The sequence below is a fragment of the Danio rerio genome, chromosome 20 (assembly GCF_052040795.2).
Source record: "Danio rerio strain M-AB ecotype USA chromosome 20, GRCz13ab, whole genome shotgun sequence".
NCBI classification, from domain to species: Eukaryota; Metazoa; Chordata; class Actinopteri; order Cypriniformes; family Danionidae; genus Danio; species Danio rerio.
Genome location: NC_141040.1, coordinates 32,716,952 through 32,734,083, shown reverse-complemented (window position 1 = coordinate 32,734,083; position 17,132 = coordinate 32,716,952). Strand labels below are relative to the sequence as shown.

Below are 17,132 nucleotides of genomic sequence, written 5' to 3'. Positions count from 1 at the left end.
AAGGAAGAAATAAGATGACAGCAAGATTAGATTACATTGATGTGCTCCTGATCGATTATGAAGAAACACAAGTTCTTGCTTTAGTTAAGTGATCGACTGCATCTTCTTGAATTGCTGTAAATAAATTAGGATCAACTTTAAATTATTATTTTTTTGTTAAAATTTTTGACGAATCCAACCACAACGGTGTGATCAGTCTTGCAATCAATTGAATGTTCAGTGCAGCCTTGATCAGCTGCTAAATTCCAATCTGCTCTACAGGAATGGCTTGCACAAAGACAAAAATTACAAGTGCGTTCAAAAGTGTTTTCAGTTAAATTATGTTTGCTTGTGATGAAATCAGGTTTATTTGTATGCTAATGTCTACGGAAGACTGCATTCTCATACTTTGGCTAATAATACACTTACTTTCAGTGAGAACCACCCATAAATCATATTGGCACGACTCGTGTTTACCTCAGCTACTGACACTGTACTACCTTCCCTTTTATCCTCCAATCAGGATCTGCTGTACATTCCCAAATCAAGACTTAAATGTTGGGGAGATTTTGGTTTTTGCATTGTGGCCCCCAGGCTTTGGAACGCCTTACCACCATCAATATGACAAACCAACGCTATCTCGCAGCAATTCGTAACTTTTTGATATAGTGGCTAATGTGTATGAATTCATACAATCTCATTTGTACAATTTAGTACGATTTGCTTATCCCCCAATGGGTTTGGTGGTGGGGGTGGGTTGGTTGCCACACCTTCATTTTAAAATCTTACATTTTTGTAAGAATGAACGAATTTGTACAAATTAGCCACAAAACTGACAAAACCTAAAATATTACGATTCCTTGTGAGGTCAGGCTAGACAAGCACCTTCCATCATCAGCTTTAAGACTATAAGACTTTTTTGTTCTCAAATGCATTTGGCTGTTAGAAGGTATGATCGTTATCGTTAAGGTTATTGCTCACTAAATAAGACATTTTCGTCTAATTTTTTCACACTAAAAAATAAATTTGACCATATGTTGTGTCAATTATATTGACACTGCTTGCAAAACTTTCGTCTTTCATAAAACAATTCTAACCAGACAATTCTTTTTTTCTCTCCATTTTTCACATGCGAAAAAGCACTTTGAGAGGTGTTTTGACAGTTCAAAGCCATCGTACAAGTGAACGGCAAAATACAAAATGCCGTCACTTGAGCCACAGATAAATATTTAGGTGGACTACTGCCAGTCACTGTTCTGAATTTGTTTACACACGTAAATGTATGAAGTATCACAAGCAATATATTCAAATTTCACTGATTTCCTGAATCCTGTGAATTCCACAGCTCTTGGAAAAGGAGGAGAACTCTCCTTCCTTTCTCTTGAACACAATATGTAACATATTCTTTTTCTACTTTGGAGAAGAGAGAGGAGCACAATTTATCACTGCTTGACTTTAAAACGTTTTGCATTTTTTCTGAAAGAATTCATCAATCCTCATTGTCCTCATGTGTACATGACAAATATTTCAGATATGAATACGAAAATAACGCATACAAAAATTTTAGACTTTAGTGTGCAGACCTTTAGTCTGTTGTTTGTCTGTTTAGTTACTGTTTATTTGTTAGAAAGCACAACGAAAGTTCTAAAAGTTGTGCTATATAAAAAAAATTGTCATAAAATAATTTCCACACTTGGTTACGTTACCAAAAGCCAGGTTATACTTTTTTTTTTTTTTGCAAAACTTTACAACATGAAGGTACAATTTTGGGAAAAAAAACTCTTTGTTTCATCCAAATCATTTTTGAAACTTGACCCACGCTTGAGTGTGAGAGTCTAACTTTTTGACAGTGTAAATAACTCTGAATGCATGAAATAGCATTAGCCCACCCACTCCTTTAAATCAGTTTCCTTTCCCATTCTGCAGCAGTTTAAGTATCAGCAGATTGTCTTGTCCACGTCTACATGCATAAATCCAATTACTGCCTTGTGACTGGCTGACTAGATGCTTGTGTTTACAAGAAATTGAACGTGTGTACCTTAAAGTGGCTGGTGAGTTTCTAATGAAAGGTATGGGCTGAAAAATTATATATTATTTTTACTTCCCACTAAGAAGTATCACTAGTTGCATGAGAGACTCAAGCCACAAATCATAAAGATGGAAAATGATGGGCTAACTTGTATACCAAAATGATCATTTAATGTAAGAAATTTCAGAGACCAAATGAGGACGCATGTGGCTGAAATTTCTCCTGCTATCAGTCTTACTTTTGTTTTAAACAATGTTTAACCTTATTTCCTTCATCCCCGTTGTCGTTTGCATCCAGGTTCAAGCTGATTTTGTAGCAGGAGAAAAAAACGCCCTCAGCCTCCCCTCAGTTATTCCCTCTCAGATAATCCTGTCATACCATTACCAAACGCTTCCCTGCAATTGGCTCTGACCTTTCCTCATTTAATCATTGAATTGCACATAACAGAAACTTGCCAGGCATTGAGAGAAATAAAGCCAATGTATCCTAAGAGCGAGTATTATTTTTGGGGTGCATGCGCATGCAGTGGGGGCGTTGATGTGGAGGGAGGGTGGGGGTCCAGCAGCTTCAGGACACTTCTGCTAAGCTCTGTGTTGTCATCCTCCCACCTCGACACACTGTGCTTTCACACCAGAGTGAGTCACGCCGGCTCTCTGAGCTCTGGAGCTGCGCAATGAGGAATGCTAAGCACCCTGAGAAACTTCACAGCATTCAGACGCTTTCTACTCGGCCTTCTCATCTCTCCTTTAAACCTGCACAGAGAAAGGGCTGCTTCATCTTTCTTTCCATATGCAGGAGTAAATGTACATTTAGTCTTGTTTTGCATTACCTTATGCTAATAGGCTTAGGTCTGTCTGTCTCTGTCTGTCTGTCGGTCTGTCTGTCTGTCTGTCTGTCTGTCTGTCTGTCTGTCTGTCTATCTATCTATCTATCTATCTATCTATCTATCTATATCATTATATGACCTAGTTGTACTCTATTTATCTGGTTTATGAGGACATGCCTTGTGTCCTTGTAAATAAAAAATCATATTCATAGTCTTATCACATTCAAATTTTGCCACATCTTTCCTCTGAATGTTAAGTGTAGGGGTAGGGATAGTGATAGTGTCATATAATATGGTTTTTTCTGCATAAAATACATTATGCCTATGAAGACTCTTTATATACCAACATGTGTGTTTAATATCCACTCACTGGCCACTTTATTAGGTACACCTTACTAGTATTGAGCTTTTGCCTTCAGAACTGCCTTAATGCTTCCTGGCATAGATTCAACAAGGTGGAGATATTCCTCAGAGCTCTATCTGTCTGTATATCTATCCAGTACATCCAAGAGCATATTGGAAACATGCATTGTTTAGAGTACATAATATGAAAAATATAATAAATAAAATATACATTTCAAACTTTTCAGTGTTTTGAGTGAATTATCATCATCAGATATTATATGAAACAGCATTTCAAAGCTTTTAAATCCTATAAAGTACAATTACCTTATCTTCCAGGTTAATAATTCCACAAATGAAGAAATAAAACCAATGTTTTTTTTCCCAGTGGGTAAAACACTCAAATATGGCTATGTTTGTCGGCCTAGAGTCAGCTGGGAAGCAGCCAAGGAAGTGCCTTAGGATATTGACTCAGACACCATGAATCGGAGAAATATTCAGCACACAAATCTCCACTTCCATACCCCATACCGCATTGTGCGCTCTGCACCTATGAAAAGATAATCATGATTTCTTAATGAGGCTACAATTACCGACTCGCATTAGGATTTATTAATGCTTCTCGGTGGGAAATGCTAATAAAGTCTTGGAACACACATAGACTGACTCTAACAGACAGCCATTAATCTCTCTCTGTGGGCATTTGGTAATTACTTTGCTGATCCCATCAATATAATCACACAAATATGAACAACAAACAACATGGGCTAGCTTAATTGTATGCTAAATTATGCTAATCGCTTCGACTATCAGCCATTTCGAAGGCCTCACACGCTCTCTGCACTGCACTTCTCATTGGGCCGCACAAAGACCCTGTGTGCTCAGCAACAACTTGTCACCTTTCGGCATGTCATTCTGTATTAGTGTATCTGCATCGCTCGAGTGGAGCTAAATGAATGGGGCCATTCTTTCTAGTCGTCCAGCATCCCTGACAAGACATTCCTGCGTGAGGTCACACATGCAGTGGCGTGGCCAACCTGTAGGTGGCGTCGAGTATTGATCACTGGGACAGGACAAAGCAATAGTTGAGTTGTATCAACCATGATGATTTCTTTTAAGGATTTCTTGGGTTATAATTTACATTGTCCACATTTGACCCCACTTTGGGTTAAAACAACCCAGCATTTATATGCATGATAATCCTTGCATTACATCTGAAATAGCAGTTTTACTTACTATGTTTGTTAACACTCTTATCAAGCTGCAAAACATACACGTTTGTATTTAAACTACTTTGGAAATATGCAACTTTCACAAGTTAAACAGTTGAGTTTTACAATTTATTTTAACCTTTTAGCCAATCTCCAGGTGTGGCGGGAGCGTTTTTAGCTTAGCTTAGCAATTATAATTGAAATAGACCAGGGGTGTCTAAACTCAGTCCTGGAGGGCCTGTGTCCTGCAGATTTTAGCTCTACACACCTGCAAAGATGTTTCTAGAAAGCCTGTTGAGAGCTTGATTAGCTAGTCCAGGTGTGTCTGATTGGCAATAGTATCTGGATGCATCCTTTATGATGCAAGCTGAGATTGCATCACTCAGCGATGCAATGTCAGACGCAATGCACTCAAATGGAGCGAGTGACGTCACTGAGTGAGCGATGTATCTGAGTAGGGGCATATGCGTGCCAGACATACCAGAAGAGCGGTGGGGGTTAGTTGCACGCAATGTACCTGAAGAGCAGTGGCGGTGAGTTACGCGCGACGTACCTGAAGAGCTAGGAGGGATGCATTTTGGACATGTGCGTATAAAATGTATGCTTGCAATTTAGTAGAAAAAACTTTTTATTCGGTAAGAATGAAACTATAATCATAACACTTTTATCGAAGAAATTCCAGTATGCACATTAAAAAAGGTCATGTGATGATAAAAATGTGTGTGAATGGACAAACCAGCAGCCTGAGCACACTGTAAAACATCTGAGATGTTGTGTTGGTCATTCTAAAACACCTTAACTATTTCAGTATTAGTATTTTTATTTTATTAATTACCTCCAGAACTGTCAAGAACTTCTGTGCTCTGCATCTCAAGCCTTCAAACGCCACCACGTGTTCATTGCGTGTCGGCATTGCGTGAGGCACAAGTAATTTATTAAATAAGAAAAAGATTCATGCAGCTTCTCCAAACTCCATTTTTAGTTTTGATATTTGGTGCCAGTTAATCAGGAAGAGACCATTTTATTTTCTTTGGCTCATTGGATGGAAACGCTGCTTTATTCACACATTTTATACGATATACCAGTTTTACACATTCATTTAATTTGCATGTTTAGATGGAAATAAAGCCAATATAACTACAGGAGAGTAAAGCTTTAAATAAGAAAATTATCATACCTCCTTTTTAAAAATTTTACAGCGTGATACTAATGATCTAATCCGTTTCAATGATTTATGCTAAGTTAAGCTAAAAGTTCTCCCACCAGACCCAGAGATAGGATTCAAAAAAGGTAAAGCTGAACTGTTTACCTCTAAGTGACTTGTTAAGTAAGTCTATTTCCCCCAAAATTAAGTGTTTGTTTAAAATAGAGATGGCCAAACTAGGGCTCACAGGCCAAAGTTGGCCCATGGTTGATTAGGCCCACCATCCCATCCATCCGAGAAGAGAGGGAGATGGTTGCGGTGAATGCCTTTAACTGTCACTCGAAGATGGAGGACAATGCACAAGACATCGATGAACAAATCAATATAAAGCTCATTATATGATGTTAAATACATGCATTATATATATACTGTATATTTATTTATTTTATTTTTTCATTTAGTTACCAGGTTCTGCTGGTTGCAATATTCATTGCAAATCTTAAACCAATTGTAATGGTTTGATTTGGTTCAATTTCGAATTTCACCATCCATTGCAGAATCCGAGGACCAGAGTAAGTGCTCCAACTTAGCCTCCCCTCCCCTAAATTCTGTTTATTTTTATTTCTTAATAAATTTGAAAATGATTATGGCAACTTTAATGTAAACATTTAGTATGTTTACCCTCAATCAACAACCCTCAATCAATTTTGGTGTTTGGCCCTTCATAAGATAAAGTTTCGGCATTCCTGGTTTAAAGGGTCAAAATTGATACAATAAAGATACATAGTGCCTGTTGAAATGCTACATAGTGCCTGTAAAAAGTAGAGACAAAGTATACCTTTTGGAAAGGTTTTGTCCTTTAACAGCTTTTGTACAGCCTTTATTTCTCAGAGTGTGGGTTCTCTCAAAATAATATTCAGAAAGATCAGAGATTAACATTTTCCCCCTGGTTGGGGACATTATAGGTCATTTACCTTTATTCTTGGGTTGTGTTCTGCTTTACTAAAATGTACAGCGTTTTACATTTATGTCAAATCAAACAAATCTGTCTAATATTAAATCATTTTACAAAGGAACTGCAAGCAAGTTGTCATGGCAACAAGCTACATATGAATTATGAGTACAATCTACTTCAGTTTAATTTAATGAGATGTCTTTTTTGGAATAGTTATGAGACACCTAAATAAATATGGAGGACAGGTATACATGTAGTCTGGGTCATGTCATACGATTTCAGATAGATGTTTTTAAAATGATCATAATTAGATTACTTTTGATGAATTACATAATTACAAAGTATTCACATGGTGGTAATTCATATTCATAATTTGATTCTTCATAATTTTTAATGAACAGTAATATAAAAGTAATTCAAAGGTAGAAAAAATATGCTATAATTAATCTAGAATACTGACTGCATTTTCGTGCAATTTGTAATCAATAACATACTGAAGTAATCTACTTTGCATTTTCCTTCTAAAAATATTTTATTAAATGTAGCATATAATTTATCTTAGAATTTTTACATTAAACACTGACCACATGTTTACATGTTATGAAAATGATTATGTGATCAATGCTTCTGAATTTGTGGACAAAAATACAGGCCCTGGGTAAACTATGTCTTTTATCTTTCAATGTCAAACTAAGTATAATAGATGAGTCAGGATAATAAAGTCTGATAAAGGTTGCTGAATGAAGTGTTGTAGTTGTAAAGCATCATGTGAAATGCCTTTCCGTGGGTTATAATCAGACAAAAAACTTTTTCATGGTGAAAACAACTTGTGATTATATAAATTTTTAATTGTATCAAACCTAAAATGAACTCTTTCACATGATGTTTTCACAGTTCATGCTATAATTATTAGCTTTCAGGCACAGTTGGTTACAAAAAGTGAATTTTAAAAGGGTTAAACTGGTTTTGACAAATGGGGTAAACACTAATTGTCCTTACAACTGATTATTCTTAGAGTAACAAACGCTACTCAGCTACTGTAGATTAATAATGCAGATACTGAACCGGACAGCTCCACTCGTGTCAACAACAGAAAACCAGTCGCGTGAAAACCGTGTACCACATAAATTGTGCTGTTGCTAAGGCAACGCTATATGGCAAGCCATTTAACATTTAATCGATAAACTCATAGTTTTTATTTTCAAGCGCATAGTACCTATTCTTAGATACAAATATATTTTTCTATTAAGTACTACCAGTGCTTATTCTGTAGAAAGGCTACACATGCTTTTTCTTTGGTTATCAATATCTGGTTTTCAAAATATTAGTACTTACTTATTAGATAGTTGTTTTATTTTTTGAGATACTAGTACTTTTTAGCAGGTACGCAGGTAGCAAAGAATTCTGGCCCAGATTTGGCATAAAGCTGGCACAGCAGGCATTCATCTGGCATGGCTGCAGCATGTGGGCCAAACATGACCTGGGTTTGGCAGAGGTGGCACCGTCTTTAAGGTTGCGCACAATAATTGGGCCAGATATCAAAAGTAGTATTTGGCCCAGATGCTATTAATGCAGGGGTCACCAACCTTTTGGAAACCGAGAGCTACTTCTTGGGTACCGATTAGTGTGAAGGGCTACCAGTTATTAAATAACACATTTCTCTTAATTTACTTTTAATTATATGTTATTATTAATAATTAATAATATTCATCTATGTGAAGACATTAATCATGTTAATGATTTCTCACAGTAGTTGTCAACAATGATTTAACAAGTTAGATAAATATCAATATGCAACACTTCATTTGTCTAAAATTGTTTTTAAAGTTTTTTTTATATATATAACTTAAAGTAATTTTTAAATATACACCAATGCAAGTCTGATTTAAAAAGAATACCTATAAAATATTAGATGCAGCTTACTCATATGTGGTGCTATGGTGAGCTATTTTTAGAACAGGCCCACGGGCAACTCATCTGAACCTGGAGGGCTACCTGGTGCCCACGGGCACCATGTTGGTGACCCCTGTATTAATGGATATGGGCCATGTATGTTTGGCCTATCTTGACCTACATTTAAAATACATTTTTATTATTTTTGAATAAAGGAAAAAAAGTTCTACTAATCAGCATGCTTTGAGAAAAAGCATGCCCATAGTGCACCTAAAGGGCAATGCTTCATGAGTTTATCAATTTCATTGCAGTCGTGACACACCAACATATCTGGCCCAGTCATGGGTTATTAACTGGCTGAGACTTGGTCGATGTTTGGCCCTTGTCTGGAAGTCAGACTTGGTCCAGTCATGTACAGTAATTCATTGCAGCATGTGGGCCAAGCAAAAGCTGGTTGTGTGGGCCAGAGAGATATTTTGCTATGTGGATATTATAGATAGCAGGTACTATCTAGATGCAGACTTGGATTTGAAAGCTGAGACTGCATATCTCAGAATTGCAATGTCAGACACAACGCACTCAATGGGGCTAGTGATGTCACTGTGAGGGGTAGAGTTAAGGCTGGTTTACACTTTTGCATCGAGTGATCGATTTGAGCCATAGTGCCTACCTTGCGCATAGTCATGCATTTATACTTCTGCATGCTGTTTGTGTTGCTCTGCAATAACACTTCTGTAACGCTAGCTGGCAGTAGATTTTTATGTTCCTCTGTGTTGAGTTTCTTCACAGGTGTTTGTTTTTTTCTGAATGCTAAAACTCACTTTTTCAGAGGGCAACGACTTTACAGTGAACACAAATCAAAAGTCTTCATCTGGAGCTCGAACACGGGACTCCACACTTGTAAACAATCGCTCTATCAGGCTCGCAGCATGGCCGCGCTTGTCATTGCTAATAAGCTGACCAATCACAGAGATTGCGCTATGCGACATTGCAACGTGTAGTTACATCTTTTTGAGAGGTGCGCGTCAGCATCAGCGTCAGCCTTGGCGAGGGCTGAAGTATCAGTCAGCCTTTAGGGGTGGGGTTAGGCGCATTAAAAGCATTGCATGCAGCTCAGCTTGCAACTGCATCAAGTCTGCTTTCAGAACCCTCCCACGTTTGTATTATCGTTTCAGCCAGTGATGAAATACCAAGAAGTAGCACATGACTTTAATTTCCACATGGATGAATAAACAGAGATGTAACGGAGTTGGTTAATTTGGTTAGTTTGTGTATTTTCTGTCAGACAAAATCTGTCTACAACTATTGATGTTATTCTCACATTGGGAATTTGTGCTACACAGTTAATTATTTATTAATTAAGGGAGGTTGTTTATGCAAAAATTACAGTTGCAGAGCATTAAAAATCATTTTTAATATAATTATTGAAACGTTAATTTTACCACTCTCATTTGCTATTGGGATGACAAAATAGTAATTCAACAAACAGTTCATAAAAGTTTTATTGATTCATTTTCTTATTAGGTTAGTCCCTTTATTAATATGGAGTCGCCACAGCAGAATGAACTGCCAACCCATCCAGCATATGTTTTACACAACGGATGCCCGTCCAGCCGCAACAAATCACTGCATGGGAAATATCCATACACACTCACTTACACACAAGCCTACACCAATTTAGCCTTTCCAATCCACCTATACTACATGTCTATGGACCCAGAGGAAACCAACGTGAACCTGGGGAGAACACCTCACAGAAACTGACCCAGCCAAGGCTCGAACCCACAACCTTCTTGCTGTGAGGTGATCGTACTACCCACTGTGCCACCATGATGCCCTTTACTGATTTATTTATTTACTTATTTTTTACATTTTTGATTAATATTAGAAATGAAAATTTGTCTAATCAGCCTGATTATTTCCAGGATTTTGTATCACCATAGTCCCTAAATGTATATAAATGCAGGAAATGGGATTTAAATCAAAAACATTTCTCTCATTTTGTGTGTCCCCCTACTATAAAATCAAAGTTGCTACTGGCACTTAAAGTACCATGCAAATAGAAACTAGCGCGCTTTATCAAATACATGTTCAAAAGGCTTGCCATAAGCTCTCTCCATAGGGGGCCCATTCCCACAGATAAAAAAACAGCCTCTAAAATCACGCTCCCCTCTGCTTTGAGCTATCGCGAGACTCCTGCAGGAGCGTACCAGCGGCTTGCAGTGACCTCATCAGCAGCTGCAGAGCGAGGCGGAGCTGCAACTTTTGTATGAACTTCGAAGTTGAATAATTGTGAACGAGACGCAGGGGCCAACGGTGCTGCTGCTGCTGGAGTAGATACAAAAACACGCTGAAAATCCTCCCGGAAAAACAGCAGGAATAACGGCCGCACGCAGACTGCGCTCAGCTGGCGATTATTACGAGGCGGAGAGACGCTCGTGTCGGACTTTTATCGGAAGGTTTTGTTGGAGAAGAGACCGCGCGAGGTGGAGAGGGAGGAAGGTGAGTTCAGATAACATGTCTGTGATTTAACTGACCATGCCAACTTTCAGCCGTGCATATATGTATGTAAAAGCGACCACGGATGTGTTTTCTCGGAGAAATGCGTTTTTGCAGTCTCCAAAAATGCCCGCGTTTGATTCATTGAGCGGCGGTTTAACGAATGATCTCGACTCACCTGATTACCACAGGGAATCAAGATTCAGTCAGAAAGTTGCAGTGAAGGAGATCGTGTTTGATAAATGCTCGCATGGCTGAATGTCAACATAAACAAGCCGCCTTCTGTGTCGTGATTTCTGGTCTTTATCTCATAAAAAAGACAGTGTGATGTGAAGATAGCGAGGTTATAGTGAATAGTTTTGATCTTAACTCCAGATGTGGCATGAACACAGTTCTTTACCACATTACAGCTTCATAAACCTGATGCAAGCATAGCAAATGTGAATCTGACTCGTGTCTTTCATCATTACGAGAGGAATTTGTTAACCAAGGTTAACTAGGAAATAATTAAGAGATACTTTAAAGTGCTTGAATTGTCACAAATGAGCACTTGTCCTTCAGTTTTTATGATTCAGGAAATTTCAGGCATTTTTCTTTTCCTTTCAAAATTCTTTGTAGATTTAGAAAATATCATGGAGATGTATTGCAGTTTTAAGTAATAGGCATCATTTCACAAATGAACACTTGTCCTTCAGTTTTTTGTGATCCAGAAAATATTCCTGTTATGTGGTGATGTCATGATGCTGAAAAATGAAGTTCTAACTATTAAAAGTCACAATGATTTATATCATTTTAAGGCTCTCTGTCTGTGATATTTGAGAACAAAGGCAAAAAGTAGCGAGCCTCCTTTCTAGAGCTAGACTTTTGGCCTTTACAGGCTCACTCCCAACTCCAATATCTATGGAATCTGCTGCATTCTCACAGTATCAGATCAGGTGTCCAAGTGGAGGAGTCGATGGGCTGCAGATCACATTGCATTTATTATGCATAACATTTTGTCACGTCGCAATTGTGAGGTCTGTGTTGTAGGTTGACTAATGGCCCTTCACTCAGATTTCTCCCTGTAAGGGCTTCACTGATTTGTCATTTGCATGTCTTTTCTTCGTTGTGTGGGTGGTGTGTGCTCACTGTGTATTGGCCGGGCTCTAAATGCAGTTCGTGTGGGGGTGGGTTTGAAGAGCCGGTCCATGATTGAAGTGCTTTCTGGCATTCTTTTTTTAACTTTGGATGTATGGAAGATGCAGAACATCTCTGAAATGACCATGATGGAGCTTTAGGTTTATGTCATCACATTCCTGAGATGTAGCTGTTGCTGTGTCTTTAAACAGAAATGCTACTGATTTTGCTTAGTCTAAAAGGAGTTAATCAGACCATTGTTACACTTTGACTTTATTGATGTTAGATCCACCTGTGGAGTAGCATGGATCTTTTAGAAATCACCTGTTACGTATTTTTTGGCGGATAAACAGTGCTCCATTTGTTCCTTGATTCTGATAAGGTCAGTAGCAAGCAGATATCTCCCTAATTTGTAAAACTTAGTAAGATTTCATGTTTTCTTTCCCCAGCCTCTATCTAAGAATGCCAAGGATGCAGCTATCTGCAGGCAGTGTCGCATTTCCAATATTAAGTAGCCTATTGAAAGGGAGTGTGTAGGTGGACACGCACATGTTGTGAAACATGTAGAAAAAGGAAATGTGTGAGGGAAAAAAGACGCCTGGGTGGATGATTGGCAGTGGAGGGATTATCAAGAGTTTTTCACATGTAGAGTGGCTCCAGATTCTATAGATACTGGTTGGATTGAGGTTGAACAAACAAGGTTTTATCATTGCCTCGGGCTTAGCAAATTATGTGTGTGTTTGTTCTTTTAGCAGCCTTTCGTGTTGTTCTTCTATATGCTGTTGCTATGGAAGTTGGGTTAATCTTGTCTGTTTTATGGTTATGCAAGTGTGTTTTTTAAGATTTGTATGCCGGTAACCTCTGAATCCAATTTTATAACAAGTCTGCATCAGATGTGATCTAATTTATCAGATGACGGTCCTGCATTTTAATGCGGAGCACATCCATTGAAATGGAATGTATGATGTAATGGCTTATACCTGTGTTTGTCCAGGCTTACTTGTATTATCTAATGCAGTTTGGTATTATAGATCCTCAAATGCACATTGCTGTTTGGACAACTTCTTAAAAAGATTAGTTCACCCAAAAATGTAAAAATGTATTAATTTTTTTATTTGAATGTTTCAAAGCAATTAGACTTTTTTTGTTAATTTTTGAAACACAAATGAAGATATTTGGTATATTTAATCTATTAAGTGCTTAATTTGATGAAAATATATAATTTAGTACCTTTTTTCAAATATAAGCATTGATTACACACATTGCATGAACACTGTTCATTTGGATTACTTTTGCAATGCCTTTTTATACATTTTAAATTCATGTTTATCTATTATAAGAGATTAGCAAAAATAACTGTATTTTGTCTTCTGAAGATTAGATCATCTTGAAGATGAGGAAACGATAACAGAATTAACATTTTGATTTTCAAGGCAAAGCAAGTTTATTTATAAAGCACATTTCTTACACAACTGGTTTTCAAAGTGCTTTACATAAACAGAAATAAAAGAGACAAGTATGAGAAAATAAAAACAAGTCAAATAATTAAAAACAGATTAAAATGTGTTAAAACAAGTTTTAAAGGAATGAAAAAGAGAAGAAAGGCATAATAGTGCGACCTGTCGCATGTAGCACAATGCTTATTATTAAGGCACAGCTAAACAGATGGGTTTTTCAGTTTTGATTTGAATGTGCCTAATGTTGGAGCACGTCTGATCATTTCTGGAAGCTGATTCCAGCAGTGGGGAGTGTAGTAGCTGAAGGCGGATTCACCCTGCTTTACCTGAACTCTTGGAATTTCTAATTTACTTGATCCTAATGTTCTAATTGATCTGTTCAGTGAGCATATCTGTAATGTATAGAGGTTCAAGGACTTTTAGTGACCTATAGTCAAGGTATAATACTTCAAAATCTATTCTAAATGTAGGTAGGAGCCAGTGTAAAGACCTGAAGACAGGTGTGATGTGCTCAGATAATCTTGTTTTGGGCAGAATCCTGGCAGCACCATTCTGGATGAGCTGCAACTGTATGACTGTCTTTTTGGGAAGGCCAGTGAGAAGGCCATTAAAGTTATTTACCCTGCTGGTGATAAAGGCAAGAACAAGTTTCTCACTGGAAACAAAGCTTTTTATTCTTGCAATGTTTTTGAGCTGACAGTTTGCTAATTTAGTTACTGCTTTGACATGACTACTGAAATGTATATCTGATTCTACAATCACACCCAGATTCTTGACCTCATTTTCAGTGAAGTTCCTTGATAGGTAAGCTAAAATTAAAATAAACTGGTGTGATTGATCTGTTAGTGCTGTCCAATTGAATGAACATGAACACTGTCTGTCACTCCAACCTTTGCAGACCAATACTATTAAAAAATCAATCTGTCAACTCTGGATCAGTTTGACCAACAATTGAATGTGACATGAACGACCATATACATCTAAACAAACCAAAAATGGGGCCTTGTCACTTCATGTGGTCATAAAAAGGAGAAAACGTTCAAGCATACCTGTTTTTTCTCGTCATAGCTGTGATGGTGCCTATAATGGTTCAGCACAGGTGTCAAAACATTGAGTTTCTATATACTGCAGATCTTTTTTTGTTTGTGTGTGTGAGTGAGAGGACTTCCTGGTGCTGTTTTCATTCTTTTACACACCTTATATGTTCACGGGTTCTGATAAAAATATCATGACATGCACTCGCATGAAGGTTAGGCGAGAAAATATAATCTTTCACATCATTCAGTATCGATAATATTTTTTGACAATCCATCAAAAGAATATTAGGAATTGTTATTTTTTTAACCATTTTATAACATTTTTACTGAAGGAGAAAGTAGTTTTAGTAGTCAAAAACAAAAAATAATAATTTCTTGTCTCCTATGCCTCATAATAAAATAAACAGAAGTGTTAAAGAGACTCTTAAACGTAATAAATAAAATGTTACAAAGCTTGTGCAATGGTAAAGTGGAAATGCTGAACAATTAAAGCAAGTTTTGGTGCAGTTTTGATAAACATTTTATTTATAGAGAGAATTAAAAAGTAAGGGTGTAACGATCCTCCAAATCCTCGATTCGATTACATTTTCGATTCTAAAGTCACGATTCGATTCGATTTTCGATTATGAATAATTTATTAATTGTGCGTTTTCAGTGATAGTGAAGAAGGAGGGCTGCTCAGAAATGCTACACAGCAGTGTGGATGTGGATCGTTGTTGTTCTTAAATGCCATTTAAAAACAAAGACATATTAGTGTAAACAGGGCCTGAGTGTGTATTTTTTGCAAGCTGATTTGCAACGGGTGCAAGGATCGCCATGCGCCCATCGTCTATCATCCCAACCATAATACGTACATAGCAGAGCCTGCAAACTGTGTTTTTTTTGTCGACAACACGAACGTTGTCAACATAACTCACTGGAAATTTTTGATTCGATAATCGAAGTTGAGCATAAATTTCAATCGATTTAGATTAAAAATCGAAATCGTGACACCCCTATTAAAAAGCATTGCAGTGTTTGAGTGCTCGTCTGAGGTAATTAGTCTGTCATTTTTACTGAAATGTGTATTTTCCATGCAAAGTGTGAAGCAGATTGGTTGGTTCTAGTTATATAAATTAGCATTCTGAAAAGTGTAGATGTTTTTGAACTAAGTGTTTGTGGAAAATGCGTGCGTGTCATGTTCATGCAGCTTGCACGCTATGTGGGAGTCGCTCCCTATTTGTGCGCTCAAACTGCGCTCCTCGATTGGAAATAACCATAAGCTTATTGGCATTCCTTCCAAGGTGCTTGCTCAGCATCCACATTTTAATAAAACTATAGCGCTTCGTACTGGAATTTTATACAAACTTTTTTTTTTTATCGTTGTTGTTCAGTCAATAAATATCGATTTATCGTCCAGCCCTAACTCTGATACAACATTAATTTTCAGCTTGGCAAACCAGTACAGTCAAACTCCAAGTTTGTCAATAAAGAGGAATAAAGAGGAAAGTCAAATAAGGGGCAACAGGTGATTATTACAGAAGCAGGAAAGAACCCTTTTCCCACTCAAACTGCTAGATTTAGTCCTTTTTTGTTGGTGAATGACTTCAATATTTTGACTCTGTAGATTTATTTTTATTTATTTCTTTTTTTTTTAATCGGCCACTGGTGGTTTCAACCAGTACTAATTTCCAGCATATTGTTCTGCCACCTCATTTAATCTCCCATCTTCCTGGAAGCAGCAGCTGTTGATGCCGATCTGATGAATGGCAAAGAAACAGTTGAAGGTTCAGAATGTATCTGCATTATCGCTGATATTCCCACCAACTGTCTCGCCATCTGCCTAACGGCGCTTGTTGTGTTTCGTGCAGAAGAGCAGAGATTTTTCAGCCTCTTGTGTTAGAGAGGATGGGTGTTAACATGGTACCCAAATGCTGAAATTAGTATTGAAGGCGCCCTTCTTACTGTTGGACTCAATAATTACAGTCCTGTCTCCTGTACCACTTTGGGCTCCATCTTAATGCAGGCTGTAGTCTCAGATTTATGCAGCCATTAGTCATGTAGACAGTCTGTTGAAAAGTGGAGGTGAGAAATGAGCCAGAGGAATTTTCGATGCAGGATTCTTACTATGTTTTTGATTCATGCAGTTTATTTTTCATAGCCATATTTGATTTTCCTTTTAAAAATAAACCAGAGCAGCTTTGGTGTAAATATGGTATTTGTATGCATGTTATCATCAGTATATGGTGGTGATTCACCGTGCGATGAATATTTTTAGGTCTGAGCAACAACAACAAAAAATCCCTTCTCCACTTTCATGATGAAATCACTCCATTTTGTAAATAAGAGCTTGTCATTGTCATATTCTCCAAGGCTTCCATGATTCCTTTTGATCTATTTAAAACGTAATCGCATTTTGAACACTGTGTCTTTTGGAACACATTATATGTATCACATGTTCACTTTCCTTAGTCATAATGCGGTTTCCTAGTAACAGCTTTGTGGGGTTTTTTTGGTCAGCTAGATCAACTGTTCTTCTTTGGAATCTGTTGTAATGATGCGGAATGTGCTCATGCAGATCATCCCTTTTATTGCATTGACACTGTGGTGATGATGGTGGTTCTAAAGTTTTGCAAAACATCAAGTCATCATATTGACTAATGAA

At 37.4% G+C, this 17,132-nt stretch overlaps 2 protein-coding genes across 22 annotated transcripts in view; one reads left to right on the top strand and one right to left on the bottom strand.

The window, feature by feature from the left end:
- Positions 1-17,132, bottom strand: part of LOC147839360 (uncharacterized) — a 963,858-nt gene that overhangs the window by 575,990 nt on the left and 370,736 nt on the right. The gene's annotated exons all lie outside the window — the stretch shown is intronic.
- The window catches only part of sipa1l1 (signal-induced proliferation-associated 1 like 1), a 119,413-nt gene continuing 112,898 nt past the window's right edge, over positions 10,618-17,132 (top strand). For 20 of the 21 annotated variants that reach the window (XM_087297392.1, XM_087297390.1, XM_087297388.1 and 17 more), the window contains exon 1: positions 10,638-10,881. The gene's annotated coding sequence lies outside the window, so the exon portion shown is untranslated. Of the gene's footprint in view, positions 10,882-17,132 lie in introns of all 21 variants that reach the window. The other variant, NM_001281792.1, reaches the window with a different exon arrangement.